Below are 24,797 nucleotides of genomic sequence, written 5' to 3' on the forward strand. Positions count from 1 at the left end.
TCCTTACTCCTACATTGGCTAACATTTTCAACAGACAGGAATTTTACAAGCTGTTTACTTAAGGAAAAAAAAAAAATCTCATGCTTAACTATTTTCATCATTATGATATTTGGCTTTGTGACCTAGTAAATATTTTTAAAGCAAAAGGAAATGTGTCTGTCTGTCTCTCTCCATCTTTCTTTCTTTTCTGGTGTTTTCATTGATAAATTTCATTGGGTGACATTGGATGAGTCAGCCATTTTCCCTTAAGTTCTTTCCCCTCTTCCTTATGTAATGTAGTTTTGAGTCCCCACACCATTCATGTCTTGCTCCGGTGAAGACTTTGTCCAAGTTCCTCTGGAAGTGGGGTGCCCAGATCTCCATCCAGTTGGCCAATACAGCTTTGTATTCTGTATATAGCTCCGAGGCACTGTCCCCTCCTTTGTTTTACTTACTGTACTTCTATTAAAGGATCCCAAGCTTACATCATCCTACTGAGTCAGGAGACAGCTCATATTCTATTCACTTGGAGAGATTTATCAAAATTCAGATGCCTAGAACACTCTATGACATAAATCACAGCAAGATCCTTTTTGACCCACCTCCTAGAGAAATGGAAATAAAAACAAAAATAAACAAATGGGACCTAATGAAACTTAACAGCTTTTGCCCAGCAAAGGAATCCATAAACAAGACGAAAAGACAACCCTCAGAATGGGAGAGAATATTTGCAAATGATGCAACTCACAAAAGGATTAATCTCCAGAATTTACAAGCAGCTCATGCAGCTCAATATCAAAAAAACAAACAACCCAATCCAAAAATGGGCAGAAGACCTAAATAGACATTTCTCCAAAGAAGATATAGATGGCTAACAAACACATGAAAGGATGCTCAACATCACTAATCATTGGAGAAATGCAAAACTACAAAACTACAATGCAAAACTACAATGAGGTGTCACCTCACACCGGTCAGAATGACCATCATGAAAAAATCTGCAAACAATAAATGCTGGAGAGGGTGTGGAGAAAAGGGAACCCTCTTGCACTGTTGGTGGGAATGTAAATTGATACGGCCACTATGGAGAACAGTATGGAGGTTCCTTAAAAAACTAAAAATAGAACCACCTTACGACCCAGCAATCCCACTACTGGGCATATACCCTGAGAAAACCATAATTCAAAAAGAGTCATGGGGCTTCCCTGGTGGAGCAGTGGTTGAGAGCCCGCCTGCCGATGCAGGGGACACGGTTTCGTGGGTCTGGGAAGATCCCACATGCCGCGGAGCGGCTGGGCCCGTGAGCCATGGCTGCTGAGCCTGCACGTTCGGAGCCTGTGCTCCGCAACGGGAGAGGCCACAACGGTGAGGGGCCCGCGTACCACAAAAAAAAAAAAAAAAGAGTCATGTACCACAATGTTCATTGCAGCTCTATTTACAATAGCCAGGACATGGAAGCAACCTAATTGTCCATCGACAGATGGATGGATAAAAATGATGTGGCACATATATACAATGGAATATTACTTAGCCATAAAAAGAAATGAAATTGAGTTATTTGTAGTGAGGTGGATGGACTTAGAGTCTGTCATACAGAGTGAAGGAAGTCAGAAAGAGAAAAACAAACACCATATGCTAACACATATGTATGGAATCTAAAAAAAAAAGGTTCTGAAGAACCTAGGGGCAGGACAGGAATAAAGATGCAGACGTAGAGAATGGACTTGACACCGGGAGGGGGTAGGGTAAGCTGGGACGAAGTGAGAGAGTGGCATGGACTTATATATACTACCAAATGTAAAATAGGTAGCTAGTGGGAAACAGCCTCATAGCACAGGGAGATCAGCTCAGTGCTTTGTGACCACCTAGAGGGGTGGGATAGGGAGGGTGGGAGGGAGATGCAAGAGGGAGGAGATATGGGGATATATGTATATGTATAGCTGATTCACTTTGTTTTAAAGCAGAAACTAACACACCATTGTAAAGCAATTAGACTCCAATAAAGATGTTAAAAAAAAATTCAGATGCCTAGATCTTGTCCCACCTCAACGTATCATTATCTCTGGACGCGGTGTGATTGGAGGTCTTCTTTTAGATCCATTCCACGTGATTCTACTGTGCATCCAGATTTTGGCAAATAATACCCCAGAGATTTCTTTCACAGGGATGAAGGGCAGGTAGGTATGTATTTCAGGGATGTATATTTCCTTCCTTCTGATCCACACCAAAGTTAATTAAAAGCCTTAAGCACAAGAAGGCAGCACACGCAGGGGCATCACACTGTGAAAGGAATCTGAGAGCGTCGCTTTTATTCCTCAAGGTCCACAAATAACCAAATAACAACTTACAACTGTACAGGAGTTCCCTATTGACAAATTCCTCCATCCCACCTCATCCTCACACCATATCTGTGACATAGGGGTTGGACCTGTCATTTTGCAAGTGATATAAGTGTTGTCTGAGAGGTCAGATGACTTCTCCAAGGTCTTACTATTAGTAATTGGCAGAGATGGATTTTCTCAAACATTCCAGCCAGCACCAGCACATGGAGTAGCTTTCACCACTTAAGACATCCAGGAAGACATGAACCAACAACTTCGTCAATTAGACCCCTGTCTAATAATAAAGATCAGAATTATTGTAACCTACACAGAACCACATATGTACAGGGGTCAAGAAAACAAGCAAAACAAGTTTATCATACATGCATTATAACCTAAAGGTTTCAACAATACGTGAGCACCCAGGGAAAGTAGGAAAGAAAAACCATTTAAATAGGGTGGCCAGGGCTTCACAGACTTTAACATGGATGTGAATTATGTGGTGTGGTAGACAGAACAATGGCCCCCAAAGATGCCCTAACCCCCAGAACCCGTGAATAATGTTACCTTTCCCAACTAAACAGACTTCGTTGGATATGATTTAAGTTATGGAATTTGAGAAGCGGAGATTTGGATTATCCAGATGTAATCACATGGATCTTTATAAGTGGGAGGTAGGAGGGTCAGAGTCAGAAGCAGATGTGATGGCAGAACTAGAAGCAGAGGTTAGAATCAGAGGAAGTCATTTAAAGATGCTACTATAATGCTGGTTTTAGATGGAAGAAGGGACCATGAGCCAAGGAATGTGGGAAACCTCTAAAAGCTGGAAAAAGCAAGGAATGGATTCTTGCCTAGAACTTCCAAAAGGAACGCAGCTCAGGCAACACCTTGATTTTATTTAGCCCAGTAAGACCCACTTCAGACTTCTCACATCAGAACTTTAAGATAAGAAATTTGAGTTGTTTTAAACCACCAAGTTTGTAATTTGTTACAGCAGGCCTAGGAAATGAATACACCTGGAAACTGGTAAAATGCAGATCCTTATCCCGGGTCTAGGAAGGCGTGGGAAACTCTGTTGGGAGCATGGTGTGCTACCTGTGTGCTGGTCCTTGGACCACACCTTGAACAGCAAGGCCATGAGCAAATCCCCTGTAACCGTTCCTCCAATGACTGGAGGCCTCCACTTAGCAGAGCATGGAAGCATTGATCCTGCAGACCCCTGAGTTCCTTACCTCTGACGGCCCAAGCATCCATCCACTTGAAAATGGTGCAGGCCTCTTGTCAGTCTTACATTTAATGTCACCTGTTCTGAGAGCTAACCCCCTTTTATTCTCTATTTCTGCCCCTTGTTTATTTGCCTCACAGATTGTAATCGTAAGTCTGGGCGTTTTGCTTATCGTCTCCCTCCTCACGTATCTGCTGCCTCATGCCCACTGTGCAGCACAGTGCCTAGCACAGAATAGACTCTCCTGTGTGAATGAATGAATGAACTAAAGAATTAAGGAATCCCTTAGTTCTTTTCAAAATAAATGCCAAAATCTCTCACATCTTATTTGTACAACTGAATTTTTTAAGCTACAGAATCCAAAAGTTTACAATGATCCAAGGAGGTTTATCTTCTCAGACTGGCCTCTATATTCCAAGCAGATGAAATCAGTCTATTGATCTTTCTCACCCATGTTCAAGATTTCTCCCCAAATTTGAAAAGCCTGCTATAGAAGTCAGTTCCTGGGCTTCCCTTGTGGCACAGTGGTTGAGAGTCCACCTGCCGATGCAGGGGACATGGGTTCGTGCCCCGGTCCGGGAAGATCCCACATGCCGCGGAGCGGCTGGGCCCGTGAGCCATGGCCGCTAGGCCTGCGCGTCTGGAGCCTGTGCTCCGCAACGGGAGAGGTCACATCAGTGAGAGGCTCACGTACCGAAAAAAAAAAAAAAAAAAAAAGTCAGTTCCTGTGAAGCAGACTCTGGACGATTTGCAGGCAGGAAGCTTGTGGGGACATGTTCACACAATCCATACAGAAACGGGATGAGGGAAACAGGACTGGGCAGAGGGAGGAGTGGGCTGCAATGCAGACCCAACAATGTCCTCCACTGGTTCGTACAGGGAGTAGGCATGGCCCTTCAGATTTGTCCTTAACTGGGGCAAGGGTGCCCAGTAACAACCAGTCACTGGACTGGTTACATTCCTGTAGAAACCAGTCATTGAGGGCAGGCTGCCCCAGAAGGGGGCACAAGGTGGAGATGGCACCCTTCAGTTCTAGGTAAGCCCCAAAGAAGGACTCACCTGGGAGCTGTCAACCCCGAAAGCTTCCCAGAATTGGGGGCAGGAGTGGGCCAGTGGTGATAGGTGAGAATTTAGGGAGACCCACCACACTCACCACGCATGCCTTGTTTCCTCGGTCACTGGGGGAAAGGAAACTATTAGAAGCCAGGATAAAGCTCTGCGTCACACCAATATGAACCAGAGAGGAATAGACTAGAGATGCAAAAAGGAGAAGAATGCTGATGTGGAAGGGTCCAGAGGGAGGGAAACTGGCGTGGACCTGAGGGTGTACCCACAGAGCCTGTCTTGAGACAGGGTTCTTCTGAGGTGGGCCAGCTGGAGAATGTGATGTGTGAAGGCGTCAAGAATGTGGAGAAAGGAGGTGGGCATTTGGGGTAGGCCACAGGTAAGGCCACAATATAAACAGGGAGAAGGCGGGGAAGGGTATGTGGGGCAGTGTAATAAGCTGATTAGAAAGGAATAAGAGGATTGCTGGGCACAGTGAGGGATGGGCTGGGCTGGCTATTAGGAGTTTGCAGGGGGCCAGTCATGGGAGCTTATGTCTTTCTTCCAGTAGCCTTGAAACAAAGGAGGGACAGCAGACAGTTCCCAGCTGGCAAAGCGGGTGTGGCAGGGAGACACTGGGTGAGAGAATCAGTGGCTGGTGAGTCACCAAAATGGGTGCCCTAGTGTCCGGCTGGATGAAGAGGCCAAGATGGGTGGAAAGGGATATAAGAACAGGCTTGGCTTCCCTGGTGGCGCAGTGGTTGAGAGTCCGCCTGCCGATGCAGGGGACACGGGTTCATGCCCCGGTCCGGGAAGATCCCACATGCCGCGGAGCAGCTGGGCCCGTGAGCCATGGCCGCTGAGCCTGCGCGTCCAGAGCCTATGCTCCGCAACGGGAGAGGCCACAACAGTGAGAGGCCTGCGTACCGCAAAAAAACCCCCAAAAAACAGGCTTGCCACAAGGTCCTAAGAAGAATGTCCAGCAGATTCAGGAGGATTCAGGGAGAGGGAGAGCTGAAAGGTGGAGGTTGCAGAGGGAAATTTCGGAGGTGTTTATAAAGGTGCAGGACAAGAAGGAGCCCCTGCAGAGAGGGGTGAGGCAAGTACCATCCTGCAGGAAAGCCGGGTATTCTGCTTAAAATGGCATCATTACAGTAGTAATATATGCACGGAAAAGTTCAAACTGTATATGGAGTAAAAATGTGAGTCCCCTTTCAAACAAATTCACCCCTAACCAAAGCTCAGTCCCCTCTCTGGAGGCAACCACTGGCAATTTGGAGCATCCTTCCAGACCTCTGGCTCTGCATTCCAGACACTCGTATATATGATCCCATTTCTTTTTTTTTTTTTAATATTTATTTTATTTATTTATTTATTTTTGCTGCACCAGGTCTTAGCTGTGGCATGCGGGATCTTCATTGTGGCATGCAGGATTTTTAGTTGTGTCATGAGGGCTTCTGAGTTGCAGCATGCATGTGGGATCTTAGTTCCCTGACCAGGGATCGAACCCGGGCCCCCTGCATTGGGAGTGTGGAGTCTTAACTCACTAGACCACCAGGGAAGTGCCTATATGATCCCATTTCTGTGAGAAAGATTATATATATGTGTGTGTGTGTGTATATGTATGTATATATATATATATTATTTACACATTATATATATATATATAAACATTACTAAATAGGATCATATATATTATCCCATACGTTAATTTGCTTACTGCTTCACTCTCAGCACTGGAATCATCCCACATTGTGAGGATGACAACTCTGACTTGGCCTGTTTCACCTGACTTGTCACAGGACCCCTCAAGAAGGAATGATAGGAGCTCTCTGTGGAGTAGAGAGCCTTAATGAGGGGAGCCCAGGCAGCAGCTTGTGAAGGGTGAGGCGGCAGCCATGGGTGAAGCTGGCCCAGAGATGTTTCCTCTTTCCCCTTGTTAAAGGTAGAAGAAGTGTGTCCCAAAGGTTTCACCAGGTGGTTTTCCAACATCTAGGAATATTTTATTGTTTCTGGATGAGACTTGTTCATCACCCTTCTTGGAATCAAAACAAAGTTCAAAACAAACTTCTAAACAAAGCAATCCTCTGCTGCCAGGTCTTGATTCCATTCCCTTGCAGGGAATGAACCAAGATACAGGTCTTCTGACAACTTTCCCAGCCGAGCCCCATGGAGAAACCCAGCGCAGGCTTCCTCTTACCCCTTCCCGGTGGCCACCAATTGATGTGGACATCCTCATGGGGGTAGTACCATCTAATTTCTATTGACCCCTTTCTTCATGTCTTCATAGTTATGCAGGGAAAAGAAGATTGTTTTCCCACTAGAAGTTATTTGAGGTTTTTAAATGGTCCAAGTTTCAACAGTCTAATTCATCACAGCCAGCTGGGTAAGGTGAAAAGTACCCTAGACAAAGAGGTTTGGGTTCCCACATTCAAATTTGGAGCTCCCCCTGCCCTGGTGTGAGGCTGAGAGGCTGAGCTGCTATCCAAGGGTGGGGCTCCTTAGCTATCAAATGTAACACCTGCCTTGTGGGCTTTACAGAGTGGTTGGGAGGAGAAAATCAGAAAGATCCCTGGAAGCATTTTGTTAATTGTGAGGTTCTGGGAAGCACTGGGGTGTTTCATTAAGCTGAGTTCACCCAACTGGGGAAAATGTTTAGTCCTAGAGAAGGAAGTTAATCTCAGCCTGGAATAGAGAGAAAGGACTCAGGACCACAGCACCTTCATATATGAATTTATGCTGCTTTGAAAGCACTTTGATTCAGATACTTACAAGCCTGTGAAATAAAGAGACAGAGTTAGATTCTTACTGCAATTGCATGAGAAGGGCCGGAGACTGAGAAGGGAAGCAACCAGAAGCTTGCTCCTCTTTGCCTGGTCCCTGCCTGAGTACTACACTGCAAGGAGATGGAAACAGGGACACAAGCCAGCCTCATTTGGCAACGTAATTGGCCCAGAGGAAGGACCACACCCTGAAATCCCCATGGCAGCAGAGCTCACCACCCATTCCCAGGCAGGGAAATGCAAACAGACAGGAATGGATGGGGGAAAGGTCTAGCAGGCCGCCCAAGGAGAAAGAGAGATGGTGGGCTGGTCACCGGTTCACTTCCAACCGGATGGGTGCAAGTAAACAGTGATAGTGATAGTTAACGTATATTGAGGGCTTCATGTGGATGCACTATACTAAGTATTTCAATGAGTTTACTTGTTTGACACAGCACAATCACCCAGTCAGGCAGGTACAGTCATTATCTCCATCTACAGATGAAGAATTTGAGACCCTGGGAGTCTGAGTAAATTTCCAAAGGACACATATCTGGCAAGTGATGGAGCCCTGATTCAGAGCCTGACAGGATGAATCCAGTGCTGGGCTCTTGACCAGGGCACCATGGAGTTTTCCTAATTAATACTTTAGCAAAGAATAATACAATCTACATTTATAGAACCCTGAAGTATGGAGAGTGGAAGAAATATTGAAGATGACCTGGGGGTTTCATTCAACAAATATTAATTAAGCACCAACTATGGGGTGGGCATTCACTAATATAGGTTTAGGAGGGAACGTAAGTACAGTGGTAAAGTTAGCAGACACATCTATTCTTTCATGGAGCTAACATTCTCGGGAAAGAGATGATAAATAACTGTAACAAATGAGTCAGTGATAAGGGGTATGAAGGGGGAGGCAGGGACAGAAGTTAGCAGACTGGAGGAACCCCTAATCTCTTATCCACGTGTCCAGTCGCCACCTTCTACACTTGGGGACGAAGAGGCAGAGACAGCAGTCACCTGCTCAAGACCAGACTACACCCAGCTGGTGAGAAGCAGAGTTGGAAGTGAACACTGTCTTCCTGCAAAGCCAATCCTTTCTTCACAGCCCCTCCCCATGAAGGGTCTATTTTCCTATCATGGTCTAGTCCTTAGACCCCAGAATCAAGGGAGGGAAACAGCGCTCAAGCACCCCCTTGTTGGCCGCAGGACACAGTGGACCATCCGTCCCCCTTCACAGCCCAGCACCCAGGAAGAAGCCCGGGCGGGGCGGGGCCTGGACACGCGCCGACGCGTCCAGCAGGTGGCAGCAGCGAGCGACCGCGCCCCCTGCGCAGCCACCCCGAGAGCCGGCATCATGGATGTCGAGCTCTCCTATTTCGCTTTGCTCGCCTTGGAATTCGAGACCCCAGACGCGGACCAGGATTCATGAACCGGTCGCAGAGGCCCGGGCAGGGGCTTCTGGCTCCCGACGCTGGCCGAGAGGTGGGTCCTGGGGCGGGTCGCTGCCCGCGGCGCCCGGGTGGGGACGCCCTGCCCAGCGGAGCCCGGCGCCCCGCGCGCTGCCCCCGCCCTGCCTCCCTGTGGTCCACACCCCCTTTGGGCTCCCGAGCCGCTGGGCTGCAATAGTCGGGGTGCGCGCGAGCAGGTGCTGCCAGCCCTGCTTCTGCCCGGCAGTCGGGTCCCAGGAGCGGACGGACCCGGCTCCCGCGTCCTCTCTGCCTCCTCCTCCTTGCTGCTCTCACCTGCGCCTATTAGCCCCCTCGCCTTCAAGGCCGGGGGCTACAGCCCAGACTGAGAGGGGGACAGCAGAAAGAGAGAGAGCACCTGAGGATACAGAGCTGACACTGGACTGCCCTTTTCACCCCCAGGTGATGAGTGAGGTCGTAAGATCGCAAGATTTAAAGGAAACTGGGGCCAAAAAAATGAAATAAAAGGCATTCAGGTTAGAAAGGAAGTAAAACTATCTCTAGTGTCAGGTGACAATCTTATAAGTGGAGTCATAAGGAATCCAATTTTTAAAAAACTATTAGAACTAATAACAAGGTTAGTAAGTTTGCAGGATATAAAAACAATGTACAAAAATCAGTTGTTTTCAATACACTAGCAAGGAACAATCCAAAGATGAAATTAAGAAAACGATTTACCAAAGCCCCCAAAATAATAAAGCACTTAGAAATATATTTAACAAAAGAATGCAAAACTTACACTCTGGGAACTACAAAACATTGTTGAAAGAAATTAAAGATATAAATAAATGGAAAAACATCTCATGTTCATGGATTTGGAAGACTTAATACTGTTAAAATGGCAATACCCCCAAATTAATCTGCAGATTCAATGCAATCCCTATCAAAAGCCCAGAAGCTCTCTTTTTTAATAGAAATTGACAAGCTAATATTAAAGTTCATATGGAGACTTTAGGGAACCAGAATAGCCAAAGCTATTGGCTATAACAAAGTTGAAGAACTCACAGTTTCAAAAGTTATTATAAAGCAATGGAAATTATGACAGTGTGGTACTATCTAAGGATACATCATTGTAATAGAATTGAGAGTCTAGAAATAAACCCATGTACCTATGATCAATTGATTTTCCACAAAGGTGCCAAATCAATGGAGGAAAGAATACTCTTTCACCAAATGGTGCTGGGACGACTGTATGGCCACATGCAAAAGAATGAAGTTGGGTCATTACCTCACATCATATATGTAAGTTAACTTACAGTGATGCAAACATAGCCTTGCTTTTGACCAAGGAGGCCCTGATTTATTTTGGCAATGAGGCAGCTATTGGCCTTCTGAAGAAAGTGTCAGGCTTTGGCCCTTTAAAAGACTGGGAAGAAAGAGCCCATACTTTCCCTGCTGTCCTGCCTTTGACATGATATCTACAACATTCCAGGACTGGCTCTGACCACCCTCTCTGAGTATTAGAATGTCAGACTTGCTGCTTAGACTGTGCTGTAAGCTGAGACACTCCATGGTAAGCTGATGTGGTCACCAGCCTTCCATTCAAATAATCACAACCTTCTGATACTGAGACTTCTATCCTACTCTCAACCACATTATATCTTCAAACCACAGTAGCATTAAGAGGTTGGATGCACCTGGCTTAATATTCTCTCTACTTCCACTGGACATTTGACAACATGCTCTGTGTAGCCCTGGATGTTTCATACCAATTGTACCCATCAACTATTATCCAGGTCACCAACTCAACTGTGACCATAGCTCCAAATTTTTGGTAGCACTGGAACAACCCTATTCACTTAAAAAGACCCTATTGACCTTGAAGGGCTTGGACCTTCAGATGATACTAGGAACATAGCTGTTATGCAGATGTTATATCAATATGAGCAACCTGCAGAGAAGCAGGCATACTCTGATTTCCTGTCTCTTCCCTGGACCCAAAGAGAGCATCTCACCTTGTCACTGAAGATGATAGAGTTCTTGCACCTGAATTAAGGCCATAGAACTGCCACTTTCTGTGCTTCACACTGGGATGTGGTGGAAGACCATCAACCCACATTGCTCATGGCTGAACCCTGATTCATCATCTCATTGGTTCATAATGTATCATGCTCCCAAGTAAGAAAAGCTGTTACTACTGGCTCATGAGTGCAGAACTGAGCTGAACAATTGCTGAGTAGATCAAAGCAGGAATGAAAGTGCCCCTCCCCAAATCACCTTCTTTCATGAAACAAAGCAAAGCCCTTCCCTTAACCCTGTCTTTTCCTTGAAACTACATAGTCCCCACTTCCGTGGGAAATGTAGAAGAGGTTACCATATATGTAAAGTTAGACCATTAAATGACATTATAGTTAGGCGATTTTAGCAAAAAAATCTGGGGACAGGTGACACGTTGAGAGACCGTGAAGCAAGGCTGACTCTAGTCAGAAGGAAGCTTGTACAAATGTTACAACAAGTTCATTGTAAATCATTAAGAAAAGAATAGAATTGCTAAGGGATGGGAAGTGGGGTTGAAAGAATGTCAGGGGGCTGGAAGAAAATGATCATAAACAATAGAGATCTTTATGCCCACCCTGCTAGGTTCCAAGCTTGGCTAAAACTAACCTTCCTACTATAGTGTTGATGTAGAAGTAAAGAATTTTCAAACTAGGTCTTTTAGAAAGTATCCAGTCTAGAATATATCTAGATAGTTTTGAAAGGCCCATCTAGATCTAAAAAGATACTGTTTTTTTGTTTGTTTGTTTTGTTCAGAATCATTTTAAAAAAGAAATATAACTTGGAGCTCAGTAATTCAAAGATCACTTACTGGGCTTCCCTGGTGGCGCAGTGGTTGAGAGTCCGCCTGCCGATGTAGGGGACACGGGTTCGTGCTCTGGTCCGGGAAGATCCCACATGCCGTGGAGCGGCTAGGCCCGTGAGCCATGGCCGCTGAGCCTGCACGTCCGGAGCCTGTGCTCCGCAACAGGAGAGGCCACAGCAGTGGCCTACCGCAAAAGCAGCCCGTGTACCACACAGCAGCCCACGTACCGCAAAAAAAAAGATCACTTACTGAGTGTTTATTTTGAACCAGGCACAACATGACGGCTTCATGTATATTATCTCATTTAATCCTCACAATAGTCCTGTGAGGCAGCACTGTTATTGTTCCCTTTTTACAGATGGAGAAACTGAGGCACAGAGAGATTAAGTGCTTGCCAGAGTCACACTGCTAGTCTCTTGTAGAGCAGAGTACAAGAAGAGCTGCCTGTTTAAACCAAGGTAGAGGGAAGGGTTTCGAGTGGGGAAGGGTCAGTAACCCTGTCACTTTTTCTTCTGCCCCCACAGCTCAGAGGACCCTGTTTGAAAACTTCTGATAAGAAAACCAGAAGATAAACTGAATGGCTTAATGTCAAGGTAGGATAAAATGTTACAAAGATAAATATTTTAATACACAGTTAGCTTTAAAGAAAGAAAGGGAAATCCATGGGAGCCAGAAACAAGTGCGGAATTCAGAGTCCTACAAGTTCATGGGAGTAGATGCCATGGGGACCCTGAGGGTTCTCAGCCTGAACACTGGTCCTCAGAGCTGGGCTGGTCTTCTAATGTCCACCACCACCCCACCCTCCCTTATTAGACATGACCATGGGCCTATGTAAAGCAGGAGAGCTGGACATTTCCTCCCTGCGTGAAGCTTGAAGCCTGAAAGTGTTGTTTTTCCATCAAAAAAGGAATTAGAAAACTTACTTCCACCTTCCAAGGAAACCCCGAAGAAGCCATGCATCTGTGAGGAAAAAAATCAAACCTCCAGACTTGCTACTTGAGAAGGTGTAGGATCTGAATTTACCCTGCACTCTACAGGAATCCCAATCAGGGGAATAAGTGATTAAAACTGGCCCTTGGATGTTGATTCTCTAGGAAGACAACCGAAACAATTGCAAAAACTACTCTATAAGGATACTTTCACAGTGTAAGGCTCATTAGAAGCCCCCCCACCCTTTTTTCTTTTAAATGTTGAAGACTCATCCAGGGTAGTTCACAGTTAAAGAGATACAAATCCAAAAGGAAATTAACTACCTGGAGGGAGGACCAGCAGTTGTAACCAGCCAGTGAATTAGCATAGCAAGAATGGGAAATAAAAGAACAGGAAATGAAAGAGACCTAAAATAAGTGTGTTAAAGTAACTTAAAAGATTTTTAAAATTAGGAACCATCATGAAAGAATAGAGCATTATGGACAGACAAATTTGATCAATAGCCAAATACAGCAACCAAAAATTTTTTTGATAAAATTTGATTTGATAAAATACAAATTTGATTTTAAAAAAGACACATTTGATAAGTAGCCAAATAACAACTCCTAGAAACAAACAAAAGTGCACTGCAATTAAAGATCCACTGGATAGGTTAAATACAAGATTCAGCACAGCAGAGGAAAAAAAATCCAGGAACCTGAACACAGATCTGCAGCAATCACCCAGAATGTAGCTGTAGAAACTACAAAAGGATTAACCAAGCGAGACAGAATAGAATGAGAGGCCCAGCATAATCGAATAGAACTCCCAGAAGGAAAGGCTGAAAGGGAGTCAGTACTCACAGGGAAAATGACTGAGAATATTCCAGAATGAAGACATGAATCTTCATACTGAAAAAGTACATTAAGTTCTCAAGAGGGTAAATAACAGTAAAAGATTTTTTTTAAACATGATTTCTGTTTCTCTAAAGGTTTTATCTGTTCTTGTTTTTCCTCCCAGTCCTTCTTTCTGGGTTTAATTTCTATTTCATCTAAGTGTTCGATTTTATAGAATGAAAGAATTAAATGAAAATATAAGAATATAAATTAATAAAATAAAGAATATAGAAAGAAAGAAATAACAATGACGAATGACAAAATTAATGAAATTCTATGTTTTAAGAACTCGTTTTCGGGGCTTCCCTGGTGGCGCAGTGGTTAAGAATCCACCTGCCAGTGCAGGGGACACGGGTTCAAGCCCTGGTCCAGGAAGATCCCACATGCCGCGGAGCAAGTAAGCCTGTGCGCCACAACTACTGAGCCTGCGCTCTAGAGGCCACTCGCAACAACTAGAGAAAGCCGGCACGCAGCAACGAAGACCCAATGTAGCCAAAAAAAAAAAAAAAAAAACCTCGTTTTCAAGCTGCCGCTGCTATAAGTTAGTTACTATTGCTGGACTCTGCTTACTTCCATGACAGACAGGCTATTCCCCCATGTGTAGATCAGAAGTCAGCTTCTGGGGCACTTTTACTCTCAGTATACTGCCCATGTGGTCAGAAAAGCCTTCCAGGGGCGGTACACCCAGCACAGGGAGGGAAGCTGGGGGAAGAGGATGGAGACTTCAGCAAATGCTGGACCATCTTCAGAAACCTGACCCCAAATGAACATACACTAAGAGTGACACCCAGTGGCCCGATCACAGGGATACCACAGCACACAGGGCTGGTTCCCAGGACTTCCACACTCTGGCTGCTGCTGGTAGCAGGTTGTTTGTGGGGCTTTCCTCTAATTGTTGTGTTTCGGGGTATCTGTAATCTAAAGAGTGATTTCTAGAGTGTGCAATGAGCCAGTTTCCCTCTCTTCTCCCTCTCCCACCCCTCCCTGTGTCCTGTCCACTTTCCCCTTCCCTACCGAATGTGCAGTCCCTGGTGCATGGGGTCCCACGGGTGACCAGGTAGAGGCCAACAGGCAACTCTGTGCAAGTAAGGAGTAGATCTCTTGCCAGCACTGCGATACAGGGGATGATATTCTGCAGGATGATTGTATCCTGTACAACTAAGCCAGCTAAAATGTGATGATCAGTTTAATTTAGTAGTACTGGGTTACTGAAGTTCAGGGTGGGGTATAAGATACTGGAGTACCAGGGTAGACAATCCATTCTATCACAAAAAGGCCTTGGTGAGGCCTGGTTAGGTCTGCCTCACTTCTGCAAACAGGACTGCAGTTATCTTTCTGAACTCTTTAGTAACTGCTAACTTGGAGATTATTCTGCAGAGATGCTGGATGAGATGCAAAACCCCATAAGAACATTATAAAATCAGACACCTCTCCCACCATCTAATTAAAATCATGTCTCAAAACTCACCACCAATAACCACAATAATAATAAGAACTAATATATATTGATGATACACACACACTGTGCCAGGCGCCATTCTAAGTGCTTTACATGTATTAGCTCATTTAAACTTATGACAGTCCCAATAGGCAAGTACTAATATTTTATACACATTTTACAGATGAGAAAACTGAGACAGAAAGATAAATTGTCCAAAGTTACCGAGCTGGTAAGCTAACGGAGACACATGATGTTCTCACATGGCCCCAAAATGCCTTTCAGGCAGCCTGGCCCTGGAACTATGTAAACCATTAAGCTGCGCTGTATGCGAATGACCTCCCAATGGCCAGTCCCAAAGGCCTTTCCTCCGTCTACTCGCTTTACCTCTTTAAGGCCTGCGACAGTGTTAACCATCCCTTCACCTCCCTGGTGGCTGGTTGCTTCCTCTCAGCCTGCTCCTGTCTCTTTTGCTATGTTTTCTTCCTCTGTTCTGTAAATAGAGGCATCCTCCCAGTTCTACCCCTACCAAGCCTATTTTCCAGCCTCTTTATTCTTTCTCCCTTTCACCAGGACCTTGGTTGCAGCACCCATTGGATTTAATGTCAGGACGCTGGAATTCCAGACCCAAGGCCTTAGGTTCATCCCTCTCACTCCTGGGTTCCTCACTTCCCCCTGCAGTAAAGTGAGGGGGTGGTTTAGATCAGTGATTCTCACCTTGGCTGCACACTAGCCCCACCTGGTGGTAGGATCGGAAGAACATGAGAGAGTTAGGGTTGGGGGCAGCTAGAAAATTTCTGGAATGAATGTGCTTTCCTAAGTTAGGAGATATAAGTTGTTTTGAAATTATCTTTACATTTATTAACATGTTATGGGTCTCCTTAAATGCTTAATGAGATGTCCAAACCAAATTCAGCCTCTTCTAAAACATTCAGGATGGGAATGCTCCAGACTTACAAAGTTGAGTGCAATCTCCTGGCGCCTTCCTTAAAGTTCTTCTGCCTTGGGCTCAAATTCCCATAAAACGGACTGCACACAACCCACACAAGAGCCAGGGTTTACTCCAACATTGATGCTTGCCCTACGTTCTTTCTCATCCTATGGCCAGTAAGCTTTTTCTTGTAAAAAGCAGACTGAAAACTATGAAATTCTAAAATTCTAATAATTTCTAGCCCTCTAAGCACACTTACAAACATGATTTATGTGTCCTGACATTTTCCTCCTTCTAGGCTTGATCTCTAAGAGACAAATACCTGTTTCTTTTTGTTCTGGCTATTGTGGGTCCAGATTTGGTCCTTGGGTATGTATGATGACTGTGCTGCTTGCACACGTTAATGTGCAAAACATTTGTCTGAAATCACGTTAAATGCAAGTTCTGTAGGTCTGAGGTGAAGCTCCCAGGTGATCCTGAGGTTTCTGGTCTATGGACGACACTTTGAGTAGTGAGAGTCTGTAGTGTTCACTGGAAGAGATGTTAAGTGTGGAGAACAAAAGATCTCCAAGACTGTAGTGGAAAAATCTCTCCCTTATTCCTTTCAAACTTGAGCCATCTTGACCCTTTACCCTTTGCACAAGGTCGCTTCCTGCGTAAATCTACACGAAGCCACTGTTTTCTGGAAGATGTTAAACATGCATCAAATCAGGCGGCATCCCCTTGCTTTGCTTGGTTTTGCTCTGTCACCGTAACTTTCCTATCATGAGTTGTCCTCCGTGGAGAGGGTAGGTGAGCCATTTCCCAACACAGCAGTACTGGTGCTGTGCCCCAGTATCCTTACTTACCTTCTGCAAAACCCTGCAGCCTGAGCCTGCTGTAAGCAGATAATTCCCATCTCCTACCCAAAGCTATGGAGTAGAGTATTTGGTACTTCTATACTCTGAACTGCTTCTTTGCTACTGCTCAAAGCTAGTTCCTTATTTTTAAGAAGCCGCCAGTCTCATTTAGTAGGTGATCAATAATTCTTTGCCAGCTTTGATTGGTTATCTAATAAAGAAGGGTCTCCCTGGAGACAAAGAAGCCAAATTCTTCATATGGCATTTCAGAGGAATAGTTAACATTTACTTTAGATTTACTTACAGACTATTTGAGATGTTTCAAAAGCCAACCAGCCATGTCCTCTTCAGGAATTTACTTCTTGCAATTTTTAGAGCCAGATTAATTCTTTAATGTCAAGTCCTACAGATTGGCTGAGCTGGGAAGTGGCTGTCTCTTTGCCTGCCTGCTCCATGCTTGCCCAAAATTCTGCTTCTGACTGTAACTAGCCATAGTCCAAAGGTCCCTTCTCCTCAAGGTCAGGTCATTTTATCAAGAATCAGCCAGTTGACCAGTGTGTGACAGGTGACAGAATCTCAATTCAGTGAAGCTCAGTAAAGAAAGCGAGAGAGAAGCTCCAGCCTCTGATCAGAGGAGACACGGTGAAGGAAAAGATAACTGAGCTGTACCTTGGAGGATGCAGGCAAGCCTGACTGAAGATGTGAGGGAGAGCATAAAAGTTGTGGGAAAGAAATGTCTGAAGACTTGGCAGTCAAATGTGCAATGTAGGTTTGACTGATAATATAGAGTCCATATCAACTGTGACCAAAATAATGGTATGGAATGGAGTATAATGAGTCATGACAGGGGGGTGAGAATGGCAGCCAGATTGCGCAACTTTCTATATGTCAGCCTGAAAATATTTAAATTAACCTTGTAGGCAATGGAGAGTGATGGAAGATTTGTAATTAAGGAAATGTCCCAGTTAAAGTTGATGTATTTACAAAGTTAATGTATTTACAAATTTTTGTATTACCAAAATACAAAGATATATTTGGTTGTGGTGTCTAGATCATCTGCAGATGAGGTATGAGTTTGAGCATGAGTCATATTCTCCCACAAATTTGATCTGTCTTGGTAAAAGTACCATGTAAATGAGAAAAAATGTCTATTCTATAGTTACAGGATTTAGTGTTTCATAAATATTAATTATGTCAAAATGAGCAAGTGTTTTTCAGGTCATCTTTATTTTTACTGATTTTCTGTGTTCTTTCAATTGTGTGTTATTTTGTTGTCCTTTTAATTGCTGAGAGAGGGTGTTAAGATCCCCAATTGTGATTATAGAATTTCTGTTTCTCCCCTTGATTCTCTCAATTGCTTCTTTGTATATTTTAAAGATCTGTTATCAGCACACACATTACTGATTGTATGTCTTTTCATGTACCATTTCAGCCACTTCAGCCTTCTTATGCTTACACCTTACATGATATCTTTTTCGATCCAATTGCTTTTAACCTATCTTTGTATTTAAAATATGTATCTGGTGAATAGCATACAATTGGGTCTCACTTTTTAAAAATCAATTCTGACATTCCCTGTAGTGTTGTTTTACAGGCTTCTAGCTCCCATGGTTTGTGATTAGAAGTCAGAGGTCTTTGGAATGGACTTTTTTAAGGAAAAATTATTCATGACACTTGTTAAAGACTTTATTCAAGAAGTAACTACTGCAGTGAGGTTTTGCAGCAGAGAAGAGAGATCAGGCTCAACTCCAAATACGACAAGGACAAGTGGAGACTTACAGCCAAGGAACAGGATGGGGTCAGTAAATGGAAAATTACTAAGAGGAAAGAATCAGGGATAGGGGGATTCTTGCTGAAGCCATGCCAGGGTGATAAGATATTGAGGATTGGGAATGAGGAATTTGATCAGATACGGAGAGTGATCAGACACTGAGTGAGGGATTTTGCTAAACTGACTCAGCAGGATTCTTGCTAAAACTGGACTAAATGGACCAAGGGCAAATCCCACGGTTGGATCCTAGTCAGAAAGAGGATTCAGAGGCGCTTGATTCAAGTTTGGTCAAAGGAGAGAGTCTGTCACATCCCACTATGTGTAGTGGGTCTTTTTCTCTAACTCTTTCAACATTTTCTCTTTACCTTTGGTTTTCAACATTTTGACTATTATGTGATTAGATACAATTTTCTCTAATTTCTCTTGCTGAGCTTCTTGGATCTGTGTCTTTGAGAAAGCGTCTGCCCCATTCTCTCTCTAGGAGCTTTATAGCTATCTTCTAGGAGCTTTATAGTTTCACATTCTACATCTAGGTCTGTGATCCATTTTGAGTTACTTACTGTGAAGAATGGAAGGTCTGTGTCTAGAACAGATACAGGTCTAGATATTCCAGCACCATTTGATGAAGAGACTAGTTTTGCTCCATTGTACTGCCTTTGCTCCTTTGTCAAAGATCAGTTAACTATATTTATGGGGGTCTATTTCATGGGCTTTCTATTCTGTTCCACTGATATATTTGTCTTTTGCCGATACCACACTGTCTTGATTACTGTAGCTTTATAGTAAGTCTTGAAGTCAGGTAGCGTCAGTCCTCCTACTTTGTTATTCTCCTTCAATAACTGTGTTGGCTATTCTGGGTCGCCAGATACATGAAGGACCCAAAGTCCTTCTCAAAGCACAACGCAGCCTTTGATATCCTGGCTGCAGCAGGAGGCCCAGGGAGGATGGGAGGGGCAGCCCAGCCCTCAGGACCCGTAGTCCTTGCACTGTCAGGCCTCTGACTGGGGAGTAGAGCTCCTCCCTGCCTCTCTGCAGATTGCTTCATACCTATCAGGCTGTGGCACATTCCACCCATTCTAGGATTGAGATACACAGTTTGGTTCCTGTGGGTGCAGCCAAGGCATGGGAGGAGGGCAGAGAGCATCCCAGGATTCAAAGCTGCTATTCCTGCTCCCTCCCTGACTGACTTGGCCCACACTGACTCATCTTCCACTGGGAAAGGGGTCCCCACCAAGCCTCTGTCTGCAAACACCTCCCCTGGCTATCCGGGTGAAGCTGGAGCTGGAAGCATAGCATCTCACCTCACCCCCAGCAGCATCAATGAGCCAACCCCCAGCACTGGCTCCCAGTCTTTGTCAGAAGGAATCCAGGAATTCACCTGATGTAGCCCAGCATCTCACAGGTGAGAGGATGGAGGACCAAGTATGTTAAGGCTATGCATGAAATCTAGTTGCATGAAACAAACCTCACTTGCTTTTTGGATAGTCGGCCGAGCAGGGGGATGCAGTTGACACAGTGAGCTGAGCTTTAGAAAAGCCTCCCATGAGAGCTTGCAAATGAGATGGAAAAAAATAGGGGTTGAATCCAAATAAGATTAGACAGATTGATGACTGATTTAAAGACTACTAATAAATTACTTAATGCTTCCTTGGATGCTATCTTCAGATCAGGCTCTTAGTCGCAGCTCTCATTCCATTCCAGGCCAAATTTTAATAGTCTTGGATGAAGGCACAAATTCATTCCTTTAAATGATATTGAATGGGTGCCTACTCTGTACTGGGCACTCATGGCACTGTTGAGTGAAAACAGAGCCCCTGCCCTCACAGAACCCAAAATCCACTGAGAACTTAGAGGTCAATCAGAGTATAACACAAATGGCTGTACAGTAAGAGCTGTGACAGGGAGGAAGGTCAGTACTGTCAGAGCACATCAAAGGAGACTTTCATCTAGGTGGGGAAAGCAAGGAAGACTTCCCTACAGAAGTGACTTTTAAGCTAATTTCTGAAAGATACCTAAGAGTTACAGAGACAAGAGGGAAAAGAATTCCAGAGAGAGAGACCAGCCTGTCCCTCTGAGGCCCTGTGCCAGGAGGGAATATGACTAGTGTGAAGGAATGAAGGGCCAGTGAGCCAACGGTGCAGGGAGCCACAAGGAGCTGCATTCGTCTGCTGGAATATAAGCTCCATGAGGGCAGAGAATTTGTATTATTTTGCTCACAGCTGTGTCCCCAGTGCCTAGAGCTGTGAGAGAGTGGCATGGACATATATACACTACCAAATGTAAAATAGATCGCTAGTGGGGAGCAGCCACATAGCAAAGGGAAATCAGCTCGGTGCTTTGTGACCACCTAGAGGGGTGGGATAGGGAGGATGGGAGGGAGACGCAAGAGGGAGGAGATATGGGGATATATGTATATGTATAGCTGATTCACTTTGTTACAAAACAGGAAGTAACATACCATTGTAAAGCAATTATACTCCAATACAGATGTTAAAAAAAAGAAAAAAGCTACAATGAGGTATCACATCACGTGGGTCAGAATGTCCATCAATCAAAAAAATCTACAAACAGTAAATGCTGGAGAGGATGTGGAGAAAAGGGAACCCTCTTGCACTGTTGGTGGGAATGTAAATTGATACAGCCACTATGGAGAACAGTAAGGAGGTTCCTTAAAAAACTGAAAATAGAACTACCATATGACCCAGCAATCCCACTACTGGGCATATACCCTGAGAAAACCATAATTCAAAAAGAGTCATGTACCAAAATGTTCATTGCAGCACTATTTACAATAGCCAAGACATGGAAGCAACCTAAGTGTCCATCGACAGATGAATGGATAAAGAAGATGTGGCACATATATACAATGGAATATTATTCAGCCATAAAAAGAAACAAAATTGAGTTATTTTTATGAAGTGGATGGACCTAGAGTCTTTCATACAGAGTGAAGTACCTCAGAAAGAGAAAAACAAATACCATATGCTAACACATATATATGGAATCAAAAAAAAAATGGTTCTGATGAACCTAGGGCCGGGACAGGAATAAAGATGCAGATGTAGAGAATGGACTTGAGGACGTGGGGAGCGGGAAGGGTAAGCTGGTACAAAGTGAGAGAGTAGCGTTGACATATACACACTACCAAATGTAAAATAGAAAGCTAGTGGGAAGAAGCTGCATAGCACAGGGAGATCAGCTCAGTGCTTTGTGACCACCTAGAAGGGTGAGATAGGGAGGGTGGGAGGGAGATGCAAGACGGGGTGCGGGGGGGATATGGGGATATATGTATGCATATAGCTGATTCACTTTTTTATACAGCAGAAATTAACACAACATTGTAAAGCAATTATACTCCAATAAAGATGTTAAAAAAAAAAGCCATTGGTGAGGGAGGACAGAGAGTGCAGAGGAAAAAACAGAATTCACCATTGTCTCAGAAAGTTTGAAGGAAATGTCACAGTAAATAACAAGCAAATAAAATACATGTAAAAATGTTAACTCAAAATACACCCAAAAATACGACACAAGTACAGCTGGGGAAATGGCTAAAAAACAACACATAAAAGGAACACATCAGAGTTTTAGGTACTCTCAACTTCCAAGCCTGAATTATCCGTAAATGAGGCTACCAAACATTAATGCAATTTAGACCAAACAAGGAGACTTACTGTGTAAGATAACAAAATGGCAAATTCTGCTGTACTCTGAGCCCTCTGATGGGACCATGCATTCAGCTCTAGGTGACAGATATTAAAATAGACATTTATCAACTGGAACTTCCTGAGAAAATGGCCACTAATAGTAAAGCAAGTCAGTACATCAAGGAATACCTCCATTAACAGAGGACCTTTAACAAACATGAGAAAAAACTCAGAGGGAATAGTCACATTTCAGTGCTTAAAGTCTCTCATGAGAGTGAGAGATTGTACTTCTCTGGTCTCTGGGAGTTTAATCCAGGGTGGGTGTTACAGGAGCACAGATTTCCACTTAGTGACAGAAAGTTTTCTAAATCAATCTGTCCCAAAATAGAAGCCTGGAGTCTTCCTGGAGGGAGAGCAAGCAGATGCATGCTGTGAGAAGGTTGGTCCAGGTCATGAAACACAGGGCCTGTGTTTCTGGCTGCTTGGATTCTGAACTTGATTCTCACAGCTACATGGAAGCCTCAGGAGCATATTAAGGAGGGCAGCAGCCTGTTCCAGTTTATATCCTGGGAAGACCACTTCAGTGTTAAGGAGGCTCTGGGCGTTGGCCTCATGGGAGTGGTCAGGAGTGTCCAGAGCACGCACCAGCTCACACCCAGGTGCTGATACTCTGACTGGGATTGCATTTACCTATAGATCAATCTGGGGAGAAATGACATCTTGACAACACTGACTTCCGATCCATGTATGCAGTACGTCTCTCCATTTTTGTAGGTCTAGTTCAATTTCTCTCATCAATGTTTTGTAAATGTGAGCATATATATCTTGCATGTATTTTGTTAGACTTACCTCTATGTATTTCATGTCTTTGGTACTGTTGTAACATATCGTTTGTAGTCTTTAGGATTTCCTACACAGATAATCATGTCATCTGCAAGTGAAGACAATTTTTATTCCTTCCCTTCTAATCTTAATACCCTTTATTTCTTGTTCTTGTCTTCTATACAATTTTGAATAGTTGTGAGAGTGGATATCCTTGCCTTGTTCCTGATCTTAGGGATAATCATTCAGTCTTTCATACACTAAATATGATGTTAGCTATACATTTTCTTTTTTTTTTTCCTTTTAATTAATTAATTTATTTATTTATTTTTGGCTGCGTTGGGTCTTTGTTACTGAGAGCAGGCTTTCTCTAGTTGTGGCGAGCGGGGGCTACTCTTCATTGTGGTGCTTGGGCTTCTCGTTGCGGCAGCTTCTCTTGTTGAGGAGCACGGGCTCTAGACGCATAGGCTTCAGTAGTTGCGGTACATGGGCTCAGTAGTTGTGGCTCGCAGGCTCTAGAGCGCAGGCTCAGTAGTTGTGGCGCACGGGCTTAGTTGCTCCATGGCATGTGGGATCTTCCCGAACCAGGGATCAAACCCATGTACCCTGTATTGGCAGGTGGATTCTTAACCACTGAGCCACCAAGGAAGTCCCAGCTATACATTTTCATAGTTGATCTTTATTAGGTTAAAGAAACTCCCTATTATCTCTAGTTTCTTGAGAGATTTTATTATGAATGGATGTTGAATTTTGCTAAAATGCTTTTTCTGAATCTATTGAAATAATCATTTTTCTTTTTTTATCTGTTGATACGGTGATTACATTGATTAATTTTCTTTCCTTTTTGATTTATTTTTAAATATCAAGCTAACCTTGCATTACAAGGATAAAACCACTTGTTCATTATGTGTTATCCTTTTTATATATTGCTGGATTTAATTTGCTAATATTTTGCCAAGGGCTTTTGCATCTATGTCTGGGCTGTAGATTTCTTTTCATGTAATGTCTTTGTCTGGTTTTGGTATTAGGTTGATACTGGATTCATAAAATAAATTGGAAAATATTCCATCCTCTTCCACTTTTGGAAAACATCTCTAGAATTGGTATTATTCTTTCCTTAAGTGTTTGGTAAAATTGACCACTGAACTCATATGGGCTAGGAGTTTTCTTTGTTGGAAAGTTTTTAGCTACAAATTTAATTTTTTAATAGGTATAGCATTGTTTGGACTATCTATTTCTTCTTGAGTGAGCTTTGGGAGTTTGGGTCTTTCAGGCAATTTTTCCATTTCATGTATATTCTCAAATTTATTAGTATAAAGTTATTCATAATATTCCCGCATTAACCTTTTAATTTCCATAGGATCTCTAAAGTCTTCTCTTTAATTTCTGATATTGGTAATTTGTACTTTCTCTCTCTCTCTTTTTAAATTGAACATACTGGATATTTATAAATATAAATTATAGTTTCATTGATTTTTCTCTACTGTTTTTCTGGTTTCTATTTTGTTGATTTCTGCTCTTTATTTCCATCTTCTGATTCTTTTGTATTTAACTTGCTTTCCTTTTTATAATTTCTTAAGGTGGCAGCTAAGTCTCATTGTAATGAGACTTTTCTTTATGAGTAATTAACGTCCTACATGTTCCTATAGCATTTCTTTAGCTATATCACACATATTTTTATAGGTTGTGTTTTCATATGTCTAACTCACAAAGTATTAGGATCTCCTTTATGATTCCTTCTTTGATACATGGGTAATTTAGAAGTGTATCTTTTTATTTCTAATTATTTAGAGATTTCTGGCTGTATCTCTCTCTTATTCATTTCTAGTTGAATGCTATTATGGTCATGCTTTGTATTATTTTGGTCCTTATAAATTTGCAGAGATTTATTTTGTGGCCTAGAATATGACTTGTCTTGGTGAATATTCCATGTGTACTTGAAAA

The 24,797-nt window shown here is 43.4% G+C and overlaps 1 protein-coding gene across 1 annotated transcript in view; it reads left to right on the plus strand.

The window, feature by feature from the left end:
- The first annotated feature begins 8,660 nt into the window (after positions 1-8,660).
- The window catches only part of ABLIM3 (actin binding LIM protein family member 3), a 179,141-nt gene continuing 163,004 nt past the window's right edge, over positions 8,661-24,797 (plus strand). The window contains exons 1-2 of the mRNA XM_060143938.1: positions 8,661-8,819; positions 12,128-12,196. The gene's annotated coding sequence lies outside the window, so the exon portion shown is untranslated. The remainder of the gene's footprint in view (positions 8,820-12,127; positions 12,197-24,797) is intronic.

This window comes from Lagenorhynchus albirostris, chromosome 3, assembly GCF_949774975.1.
Source record: "Lagenorhynchus albirostris chromosome 3, mLagAlb1.1, whole genome shotgun sequence".
NCBI classification, from domain to species: Eukaryota; Metazoa; Chordata; class Mammalia; order Artiodactyla; family Delphinidae; genus Lagenorhynchus; species Lagenorhynchus albirostris.